This window comes from Gossypium arboreum, chromosome 13 (genome assembly GCF_025698485.1).
Source record: "Gossypium arboreum isolate Shixiya-1 chromosome 13, ASM2569848v2, whole genome shotgun sequence".
NCBI classification, from domain to species: Eukaryota; Viridiplantae; Streptophyta; class Magnoliopsida; order Malvales; family Malvaceae; genus Gossypium; species Gossypium arboreum.
The window spans coordinates 123,380,934-123,392,675 of NC_069082.1; the positions used below are offsets into that span (position 1 = coordinate 123,380,934).

An 11,742-nucleotide genomic window follows, 5' to 3' on the forward strand; every position below is an offset into this window, starting at 1 on the left:
ATACTCATTTTAGAAAACAAAGAGATGTAAATGTAGTTAACATTATAGTTCAAATCGGATCAAGTACATTTTGAGGAGTCAAATTCTCATCTCTAGGATATTTCAAACGAAAAATAAATGGCCAAAATTAGAGGAGATTGGATTGATTGATTGATTGATTGATTGGGTTTCAATAATAATCACATGGTCAAACAGTTAACCTTGACAACTTTAAGTCATTTTCTCATCACCTTTGGTGTCGTTTTAGATCGACTATATCCCTTATCAACACACAAAATTTAACGTAACCCACTGGCGAAAGAGTTCACCCTACACCCATCTCTCATGTGCATCTTGATAAGCTGTAAAAAGTAACATATTTTAATCTTATTTTTAATGTATTTTTGGATGATTAATGATGTGAATGAGTGAATTTGATGCTTTTAATCTTTTAAATTCATGTTTCTATACTTAGGAGAGCATTTGGGAGCGAAAAGACAAAAAAACGAGCCAAAATCAGACGAATAGAGCTGTTTCTAGGATCCACACGGGCTGGCCACACACCCATGTGCCAGCCTGTATCGATATCGCACCCTGCTTTTCAGATACGTGGAAAAACTCAAATTTTAGGCTTTTCGAGCACTCTAAAGTCTATAAATACCAATTAAAAGAAGACCTAAGAGGGCACTCAGAGAAGATTGAAGAGAACACTCGAAGAATGCCATTGGAATCAACTCGGAAGAGGATCTCCTTCAAGATCAAAGATCTCCATTTAATTTCCTTCGAAGTTTTATTGAGTTTTTTACATATTAATTTACCGTTTATTGAAGCTCTTTCGCAAATGCCCAATTCCGTTAAATTTTTAAAAGAGCTTTTGGCAAACAAACGGAAGTTAGATGAGTTGTCGCATGTGGAGCTAAATGCAGTTTGCTCAGGCATATTACAAAATAAACTACCCACAAATTGAAAGATCCAACGAGTTTTACTATTCCTTGTTTAATTGGTAGTTTGAATATTAATAATACTTTGGCTGATTTAGGGGCGAGTATTAATGTCATGCCTATAAAATGTTTAAACAATTAGGTCCTGGGAAGCCCAAACAAACTAAGCTGAGTATTCAATTAGCATATAGAATCATTAGATTTCCTAGAGGTATTATTGAAGATGTTCTTGTAAAAATTGATAAATTCATATTCCCAGTTGATTTTATTATTTTAGACATGGATGAGGAAAGTGACGTACCTTTGATTCTAGGTCGGCTGTTTTTAGCAACTACTAGAACTATTATTGATATTGGTAAAGATGAATTAATACTTCATGTAGGTGACGAAACGATTACTCTCAAAGCTCGTAATTCTGTTAAGACATCTAGTGATCGAGATGATTTTACAAGTTCTGTTAATATGAGTAACCATGTGGCTCAAACTTCTTTGCAGGAAACCTCTCAGAAAAATACAATGGAGTCATGTTCCAGTCCATAAGACAGAAGCAGAATGGTTTACAATGAACGAATGTTACAAATCGATGAATTAGATGAACGGCGGACACCTGTCAAGGAGAAACCGAGAAAAGATGATGAAGAGCCAAAACGACGCCCTGACAAGCATGTGGATGGAACAAGCCAATTTAAGGTTGGGGACAAGGTACTGCTAGATCAAACGGATCATCAAATTGCCACTTCGGAGCTTGATACAAACGAATCAAATCCCTTTACGGTATTGAATTTCTTCCCATACAGTACAGTCGATGTAACTCATTCTGAATTTGGCACATTTAAGGTAAATAGCACTCTGACTTAAACCTTATTTTGATAATAGAATTGATAATGAGAAAGAGGAGTTTCGACTTCACGAGCCACTGTGACTATGCGAATACGAGGTAAGTCGAGCTTAAACTTTAAATAAGTGCTCCTCGGGAGGCAACCCAAGTGTTAACATTGCTAATTTTGTTAATTTTATTTCATGTTATTTTTAAAATTAATTAATTTTTTAAAAAATAAAAAAAATTTAAAAAAATGTGTTTTTGACCCACGTAGCCTGGACTCAGAGGCATGTCCCAAGCCGTGTGCACTAAAAGGGGTTCAACAGTGATAGTTAAATCGATCAAGTCATTAATTTTTATCATTGATGAATGTATTTGAGAAGTCTTTGTATTATAAGAATTGAATCAAATTAATCCTCTTACTATTACCTTGTACTATTATTTTTTTTTTTAATTTATCCATTTAATAATATATATATTTTAACCCTTACTTATTGTTCCATGTTGAAGAACAAATGGGTTAGCAAGAAATAAAATAATTAACGTGAGATTATCTTCAGTTTCTCCAGGCATATACAAGCAAAGAGAAGCCAGTTGGAGCATTCCTTAACTCACTCTCCTCCACGCTTGCTTACCCTATTACCGAAAAGCTACCTCCTGAACAAGCTGGAGACATTGATACTGATGAAGACAACGAGCTTCCACCACTCCTCACCAAGCTTTTCCCCATTTTTCTCCACTCTATCCCTTTCATGCTAAACCTACGCCAACTCTTCTGCCTCCAAACCTCCCCCTCGTTCTCCTTCAAAGGACTCACCACTTCTTTACTCACGTCCCATTCAAGATTTTCAGAGCCTTCGTTTTCGAACTTGAACATGAACACTGCTTGCCCTTTGTTCAAACCCTGATTAAACAGCCAGTTATATACGTCCCACGAGACCTGTATCCACACCCCATCAGCTACTTCAATCCTCTCATGGCCTCTAAATTTCCATTTAAGTCCCTTTATTTGCAAAACACTTTCTTTATCCACCCTAAAAGACAGCTTTGCATCCTCGTTTACGTTTCAATCAATGGAGATCTCCCTGTTTTTGCCTCCTAATCTAGCTTTCGTGTTGTAAACATCGTTGTCGTGTACGTGTTCTCTTCTCAAAACAAGAGCTTGGCTTCTCCCAGGCTTATTATAAGCTTTGGTTCTAGCATAAGCCATAAGCTTCTCTGATGGAATCACCAACAAGAAGCGTCATTTCTCCATCAACAACAACAGCAATATAGAATCAAGAATCGGGTTCAGGACCGGATCCTAACTTGGCCCTGGAAAGTTCCCAGAAAACTTAGACAATAGGGACTGTGGGAGTGCTAAGTTTTTTACATCCGTACTTCTTCCAAAAAATAAAGGGTTTGATAGGGAGATGAAAATGGAGGGTGGAGGAGGAAAGGGAGGCCGGGAGAGAAATAGGAGAAGAGGTAGAGCAATGAGAGAAAGGGTGGAGGTGGACGTGGACGTGGAGAGAGTGGCCGTGGTCGAGGAAGGTGCGAGACCAAGTGAGGGAAAAAAGGCCGAGACTTGTGTGGTAGACTTGTAGCAATGTTAGTTTTAACATAGGTTTGCTGTGGTAGTGTCGGCGGGGCAAAGTGTTTGTTGCTGTGGACTGATGGTGGTGGCATTGGTCGGACATTGTATTTTTTGTTAGCTTGAGCTTGTAAGATGTGAGAGGTTTAAGCTTTTAAATTTCAAGGGCTTGGGGTACCATGTAAAGTATATGCAACTATTTACAAAATATAATTGGGTAAATAAACAACATCCAACTAGTTTGTAATAGGCTTATGAGAAAAATTCCCACAGCCTTGTTTTTTTTAGTATTATTGCATGTGTTAAGAAAAGATAAATCACGAATGACTCTTTCATATTGTAATAGGCTTATATATATACTTTTTGTTTTTGTTTTTTTTTTCAGTGCTTTATTAGTCCTTTATCATAGATATATACTTTTCAAGGTGCATGCAAGCTCAAAATGCATCTGGAAATGGATAAAGCAAATACTGAAGGAACAATTAGGAAAAAAAAAGGGGCAAAAGGTGCCTTATATGCCGTGTGAACTCAAGTAATGTTCAATATATGATAAGGCTGAGCTCAACATTAACATCTATAAATCTTGAAGGCAAAGCTCAGAGCCCTTGCCTGCTCTAATTGATCCAAGGCCAGAAAGACTACTTTTCATTAGATGGTCCAATAACATTTTTCTTATTACGGGGTCAAGGGTGTGACTAGGACCTTAGCCATGTGGATGTTGGCACTAACATGATCGTCCATGAGTGAGAGAGCAGAGACATTGCCATACATTGCACCATGAACCTAATTCCAGAGCAGCTGTTTGAATCAAGTCTTGTCTGAAAAGTTATAGGCCCTACAAACAAAAGTCTTTGCTTCTTTCTTGTTAAGCAATTTTGAAGGGGTTTTAGTTTTTCATGCACCAGAATCATAGCTGGTTGAAAATATTTTGGCCTTTTTCAAGGGTGTCTGTCACCAAAACTTTTTTTCGTCCTGAAAAAAAGGAATTTAGCCTTTTTGAATTGTTTTTTGGTATGCCTCAATTGACCCAATGCAAGCACACTTGGTGGGATTACCATGATTGGTTTTGACTACATTTCTAATTCTAACCGAGTTATGTTAATGATAGTTACCCCTTTGAAAAGTTACAAAAACATCAAGGTAAATACATGCATCATCAAATGGGTCACCTGGTAGACACTACGACCTAAACAGAGGTTCTCCAACACTTGGAAATTTGGAAAAAATAGCTTGTAGTTGCTAAGAATGGTTTAAATTAGCGAATCAATACCATTAGCATGGAAACAAATGTAAAGACCAGTTGACATCCAATGTATTAAACACTGAAATTGAATAGTTCAATGGAACTATAGTGAAGCAGTTCCTCTATCTCTTGAACTGGCAGCAATGGTCTTTTTTCAACTACACTAACAACTCCCTTTCCATTGTCTGTCCCTGCAGCAATGCCATTGTTGCTGTCAACATGTGGAGTTGGTGCCTTGTTTTGTGTCCCCTGCCCTGATTGTTGTTTTGTCATTTGAAGTGAAGCCATGTAACATTTGTGTAGTTTAGCTGTCAAAGTTGCTGAAAGAAGCTTTGGTGATGATGATGATGATTGAAGTGCAGTTGGATTGTAAGGGAAGTTGGTTTTAGCAGCTATGATCCACACATAAGCCTAGCACCTTCATCGTAGGCACGGGCCGTATCTTCCACCGTTTCAAATGTTCCCAGCCATATTCTAATTTTCCTGCAGAAATGGAGCATTTCATTTAGTACTCACAAAGAACAGAAAAAAAAAAAAAACATACATGAAAGGCTTAAGTTGGGCTTATCTTGGGTTCCGGTCGTTGAGGTTTGAGCATTGGATTTTTCAAGATTGATATAAGGTAATTTGGATAAATTGCAACATTAGTCATTAAACTATTAGTAAGTTTATGTTTTGGTTATTTAATTTCAAAAAGTTACAAAACAGCCATTTAATTATTCAAAAGTTTCCATTTAAGTCACTAAACTATTCAAAAGTTTTTTATTTAAATTATTGGATTGCTAAGTTTTTTTTTATAAAAGTTTGGCTACTGAGCTCCAAAAGACGATTCGATGATTGGTACGGTAGATTAGTATCCATCAACGAGTAGAAGAGCATACATTAAATCCAAATTGATCTGATGGTTAGTGTTAGAGATCGAAGAAGAAAGTTGTTTTGATTTTAGTTCGCAGATTTGTGTTGTTCAAAGCCGTTTCATGAAAAAAAATGAATTATAGAAAGGAAATGGAAAGAGAGCTTTCGATTAGTTTAGTGACCATTTTGTAACTTTTTAAAATTGAGTAGTTAAAACATAAACCTACTAATAGTTCAAGTGATCATTTTAAACTGGTGTTATTTCAGGTTCAAATTTAATGAAATTGAATTTGGATTCGAGTTAATCGAATTGGATTTTAGAATTTTAACATGAAAATAAGGGGTTCAAGGGTCAATTTTTTTTTTAAGTACAATCAAGTTTATTGCCATGTGATATGATTGTTGAATTAGTAGGAATTGGAAATTTCAAACTGACCCAAATCAATTCACATGATTATAATAATAGTTTTTGTTCCACAAAACGATTTTAGTATATTTTGGACTGTTGATTTTATCACCCTTTTTTCCTCATGAATGGTTTTGCTATGTTTGAAACAATGACTTGGGCAAATACACCAATCGCTCCATAAGAGAACAGACAATAGAAAAGCTTATGATGTTCTTTAGAATTTAGAGCAAAAGGGAAAATCTTTCAACATATCACAAAAAATCATTTTGTTTAGGCAATTTTGTGTGTGTTGGAATCACATTTAAATGGGTAATTTGGTTTGTATCAAGTGGGTGTTTTTAGTAGATTATTATTTCATACAATGCCACAAAAGGAAAGGAAAAAAAAAAAAAAAGAAAAGAAGCAAAGCTAACATTGTTGAGCAAGTCTTGGATAACTCCACTTGTTCTATATAGCTTTCACTTAAGTAAATTTTCTCAATTAGCTAAACATAGTAATTTTAGTTTCAAGTATAATAGTGTGACTAAGCTATGTAGCATGGATGGAGAAAAGGACCATATTTTGTAGGACAATTTGCTAAATATTCTCGTAGGTGTGGATTAGTGTAGAATTGAAAGATGTTTGGGGTTTGCATTTGGATGGTTTGTGAGATTAATGTGTGGAAAAAATAATCATAAATTATCTAATTTTTAAATTATATTTTATTTCATATGTTTAATTAGATAATAACAATTTTCATATAAAAAGACAAATAGTTTGAAGTATGTAGACTTAGAGACTGCACTAGTGGAGCAGGCAAAGCCCTAGGATCCCTAAAATGGAAAATTTGTGTATTAACTTGCAACACTCCTTACCCGTTTTCATCGCCGGAATAGGGTAGGAGGCATTACCGGAGTTTACCGAATTAATTTTCCATTAATACGAGTTAAATACTATTTATTTACTAAAACATGTTATGGTGTCCTTTAGATGGGCCTCCAAAGCCTAAAACATACTTCAAGACCAGACTAGAATTAAATCGAAATCATAAGGAATTTTTCGCAAAATCCCAAAGTGTTTTTTTTTTTTTTTTGCTCAATATAACCCCTTTATAAATATCTAACCTTCCCTGCAATTTTTAAAACCGAGACCAATCCAACCAACCAATTCATTTCAATCAATTTAATACAAAATTATACTTCTATTATAATTATACTATTTAACTTAGTCATCATTCTTTACTTTAATATATATTCACTAAACAAGTCTTAATATTTATATAATCACCAAGCCTTATACATGCCATATAAATCAAAAAGGAAATTTACAAAAGCTACCAGAGATAATCTGGATAGTGTGATCCTCTGTGTTGATCCGATCCTCCGTATACTTCCACGTCAATCTACAAGAGACATTGAATACACTCAAATAAGCTTATAAAAGCTTAGTAAGTTCATAGGCATAAAATATAAATCTTACCAAATATTTATACACTTATACTATATACACAATTATTAAGTTCACCTGTCAATCACAGTCATTGATGAGTTCCCTATATAAACTCACTACCACTTATCCATTTCCATTAATTCTTTTGGGCCCATTTGTCATATATCATTCTTTAACCAAATTAGGGAATGGTAAAGGAAAATTGAGTACTTCACTTTCACTTTGCCATAGTATAACTATGGTCTTGCATATGATCACTTATCACTTTTTAAAATCATAGTCCTGCCACGGTCTTACATTGATCACATTTATCACTTGTCACTGATCAGATAAGAGTAGCTAAAGTTACCACTTATCACTTATCACTTGTCACTGATCAGATAAGAGTAGCTAAGCTACCACTTATCGTTTGTCACTTATCATCGATCGATAAGTGTAGTGAGGCTACCACTTATCACTTGTCCTCGATCGAAGTACTCAAATCCGACATTCCACTCAATTTGATCATTTATTCGATTTTCAGGTTGTTATTTTATTTTCTATTCATCAATAAATATATTTCATCATACATTATATAATTCATAAAATTAACATATAATCAATAAACTTCAACCATATGAACTTACCTGGGTCGATTTGTAAAATTTGTGAAAATTCAGGGACTAATCAACTACTTTTTTCTTTTCCTCAACTTGCTTCGGGTTCTCGATCTATCATTGTAAAATCATTCATTTATCAGTATTGACTTCATCTTCAACCCGCTTATAAGTAATATTATCTATAATTTAATTGTTTACTTATGTATATTCCAATGTTGTCCATCGGTGTCATAGTCACTAGATTATTTTTATCTTTAGCTACAGAACTCCAAATTAGGATCCACTAATTTTATCTGAAACTAGACTCATATATCTTCTTATCATAAAATTTTTAGAATTTTTGGTTTAGCCAATAAGTACAGTTTATTCTTTAAAGGCACCCCTGTTCTGCTGTCTGACAATTCCGACCCTTCTTCACTAAAAATTAATTATCTCTTCGTACAGAATTCGGATGATGTCTATGTTTGTTTCTATTGAAAATAGACTCATTAAGGATTTTAAAAATATAAATTTAAGCCCCTAATTATTTTTCTCCAATTTTTGATGATTTTTCAAAGTCAGAACAGGGGATCCCGAAATCATTCTGACATTGTCTCACAAAATCTATTATATCTCATGATCTACAATTCCGTTGCTTACACCGTTTCTTCTATGAGAAACTAGACTCAATAAGTTTTAATTCCATATTTTTTTCATCTTCTAATTCGATTTATACAATTTATGGTGATTTTTCAAAGTTAGACTACTGCTACTGTCCAAAACTGTTTTAGTGCAAATGTTGATTTCGATTTTTGCCCCAAATTTCACAGTTCATACAATTCAGTCCTTGCTCAATTAATCCCTCAATGAAGCTAATTCTTCCCAATTAATGCTTTACCTTAACATTATAAGTTATTTCACAATTATTTAGATTCAGAATTTCCACATAAAACCCTAACTTCAAACTTTTTCACCTTTAGATCCCAAACATTCACTTTCTATTCAATTCTTTCAATAAAATCAGCATATAAACAATTTAAAACTCTAATTCCATGCTAAATCATCATATAATTCCAGCACATATTCATATCAACTTTCAATTTCTTTCATAGAATCAAAAACTAATGAATTCAACAAGTGGACCTAGTTGTAAAAGTCATAAAAACACAAAAATTTCAAGAAATAGTCAAGAATTGAACTTACTTGCAGTAAAAATATGAAAAACCAGCTTAAGAAAACCCTTCTATGGTGTTTTTGCTGATGAGAATGCAGAAAAAATAATGAGAATTTTTTATAATGCCACTTTAGTCCTAGTTTATTAAGTAAATTTTTGCAATATTCCAATTTTGCCCTTAATTCATCAATTTTCCTGCTGATTTCATGCACCTTGCCGTCCAGCCCAAATAGACCTGGGGTCTATTTTCCTTTTAAACCCTCTTTCTTTTATCATTTAAGCTATTTAATCATTTCCCATAATTTTATATTTATTACAATTTAATCCTTTTTATTCAATTAACTATCGAAACTTTAAAATTTCTTGACGAAACTTTAATACTAACTTATTAACACTCCATAAATATTTATAAAAATATTTATAGCTCGTTTTTCGATATCTTGTTTCCGATTCTAATTTAATTTTTTTATTTCTAGTACACTATTCGCTATTTCAAAAATTTTCCTAACTTCACACTTAACTTATATTCACTAAATTATTAATATTTTTTACTCATTTATCGGATTTAGTGATCTCGAATCACTATTCCGACACCACTGAAAATTCAGGCTATTACATAACTTCTCTAAAATTTAAAAAATTATAAATTAATAAATGATAAAATTATATTTTACCCGAAAGTGATAAAATTGTGACTTAATCTAACTAAAAGTTATATTCTAGCTACTATAAAAAAAAATTAACTTAATTCCAACTTCTAAAGAAACCTAAACCCAGTAATAGGAAAAAGCATCCAAACCATAAGGGGTTTGGAGCATCCGCCAATCATTGCTATTATGCCCACCTCCAACATATAAAAAAAAGCAAGTACTGAAACCACCATGAAGTCGATCAGATGGAAGATGACAAAAGTCGGGACCAAATAATCCATCATGGCTCCAACCATCAAACCTTGAGATCTAGTTCATTGACATTGCAGCTCTATCACATCCCATCCGGTGGCTCACAAGGTGGAAGATGATACTTAAAGAAAACAACACATCATAGGCTTGGTTGGAAACTAAAAGAGCGAGCCTCGGTAGGGAGAGGAGAAGAGAATCTCCAACAAAAGTGTGAGAAAGCTTCCACAAGCAGACGATCTAACCCCATTGCATCTCGACGATTGGAGGCTGAAGAAAAAGAAAATGTGGTTAGATACTATCTTTATTTTCAAAAAAGAGAATAATGACAAGGCTAAAGGGAAAAAGGAAAAGAAGAGAGGAGGAGGTAATCACAGAAGGAAGCATTTAGGGAAGGTAGAGCAAACAACAACTAATGCTTGAGAAACTAGAGATAGATATGAAGTAATTCTTAAGAGGAAAACTAATGGTTGTCATATCCAGATTGAACTGGGAAATGGTAAAATATTCATAAAATCCACCTATTCCTGTAAATTTTCTATAAAAGACTGGTAAATTTGAAAATTTTCGGCATTTATTGATAATTTAGTCCAATTATTGTTGTGTTTTTTTCCTAATTTTAATAAAATTGAAAGAAATTGAATCGATAATTGGCGGTGACTCTTGAATTGCATGTGCTTGATTTTGACATCATCCTTGTATTTGTATGTTCCATCCCTGCTTGGGTCAGCCCATGGGCTTAAACCTTAAACGAGTATAAACGCCACAAAACTGTTGGTTTTATATGGATTTGACCCAACTTCAACCATGGGGTGCTATGCATCTTAAGACCTAAAAGTTTCATGTTTTTCATTTACTCCATTTTCATCCCTAAAAATGCAGTCAAGCACCACATGCATACCAGTTTAAGAATAAGCGAAGAAATAAACCTAAGACGACAGCTTTGATTGTCTTGTTTGGTGGGGGGGGGGGTGTCTGATAACAATTATGACCAAGACTTGACATAAGAAAAACGAAACCATCATGTCGTGAAGACTACTACATAAGCTGCTCTATCAATTCTTCATCAATAATGCTATCAATCAGCTTATCCTAAATGGTCAAGCTTTGAAGTTTCAATGTCTTTGCAAACATGGGTGAAGCGTATGTATGAACATCAATGAATAGAAAGATTTATATCAGCTGTTTCACCAATAGTAATTTGTATCCACCATGGAACAGTAAGTTTCCTTGAGCAAGAAAATGATCGATGTGACATTACATAACAAGAAACGTGTAAATATATATATATATATACATCATGGAAGCCATGGTCGTGTAACCTTTAAAATGTTTATGTCCTTCGATTCATTTATTTTTCATCATCTATCATTGTCACTTATGTTTGTTTGTGGGGATAGTTGCTGCTTCATTCAGTATGTTTCTGCTCCCTATCCCTAACCCCCCCCCCCCCCCCAATTATCTTCCATTTCTCACTTCATTACCTTGCTTTGCCATTTGCGCTTTACCCCTTTGCAAGCATTGATGAGAAATTTGGATATTTTAAGAAAAAATTACTGAGATTTTAAGATAAGAAGTGAAAGAAAAAGTCATTTTGTCACCGGTTACTGGGGGAAGTTTCAGTCCAATTCTTATTTTGGTCACTCCATTATATTTAATTTACAATTTAGTCTATGTATGTTTTTAAAAAAATATTTCTCAATCAATTTCGTTAAACATAAGAGATATAAACTCGAATTGGGGCACAAGGGCCTTTACATAATGTATTTTAATTTGATAATTTGCTCTTTTACTTTTTGAAATGTCTAATTAGTATAAATAATAGTTTAAATGTCGATGCAGA

General features: G+C 33.9%; 1 long non-coding RNA gene and 1 pseudogene across 2 annotated transcripts; both read right to left on the reverse strand.

Annotated features, from left to right (window-relative positions):
- Nucleotides 1-2,296: 2,296 nt before the first annotated feature.
- LOC108462197 (uncharacterized) lies at nucleotides 2,297-3,435 on the reverse strand (annotated as a pseudogene).
- Nucleotides 3,436-6,934: 3,499 nt separating this feature from the next.
- LOC108463426 (uncharacterized) lies at nucleotides 6,935-10,531 on the reverse strand. 2 transcript variants are annotated; one of them, XR_008277136.1, is made up of 5 exons: nucleotides 10,275-10,531; nucleotides 9,845-10,169; nucleotides 9,030-9,083; nucleotides 7,875-7,958; nucleotides 6,935-7,201 (listed from the first exon to the last, which is right to left on the reverse strand). It is a non-coding gene; the product is annotated as an uncharacterized LOC108463426 (long non-coding RNA). The 2 variants fall into 2 exon arrangements; XR_001868065.2 differs by lacking the exon at nucleotides 9,030-9,083 and having other exon boundaries at nucleotides 10,275-10,530.
- Between the last annotated feature and the right edge of the window lie 1,211 nt (nucleotides 10,532-11,742).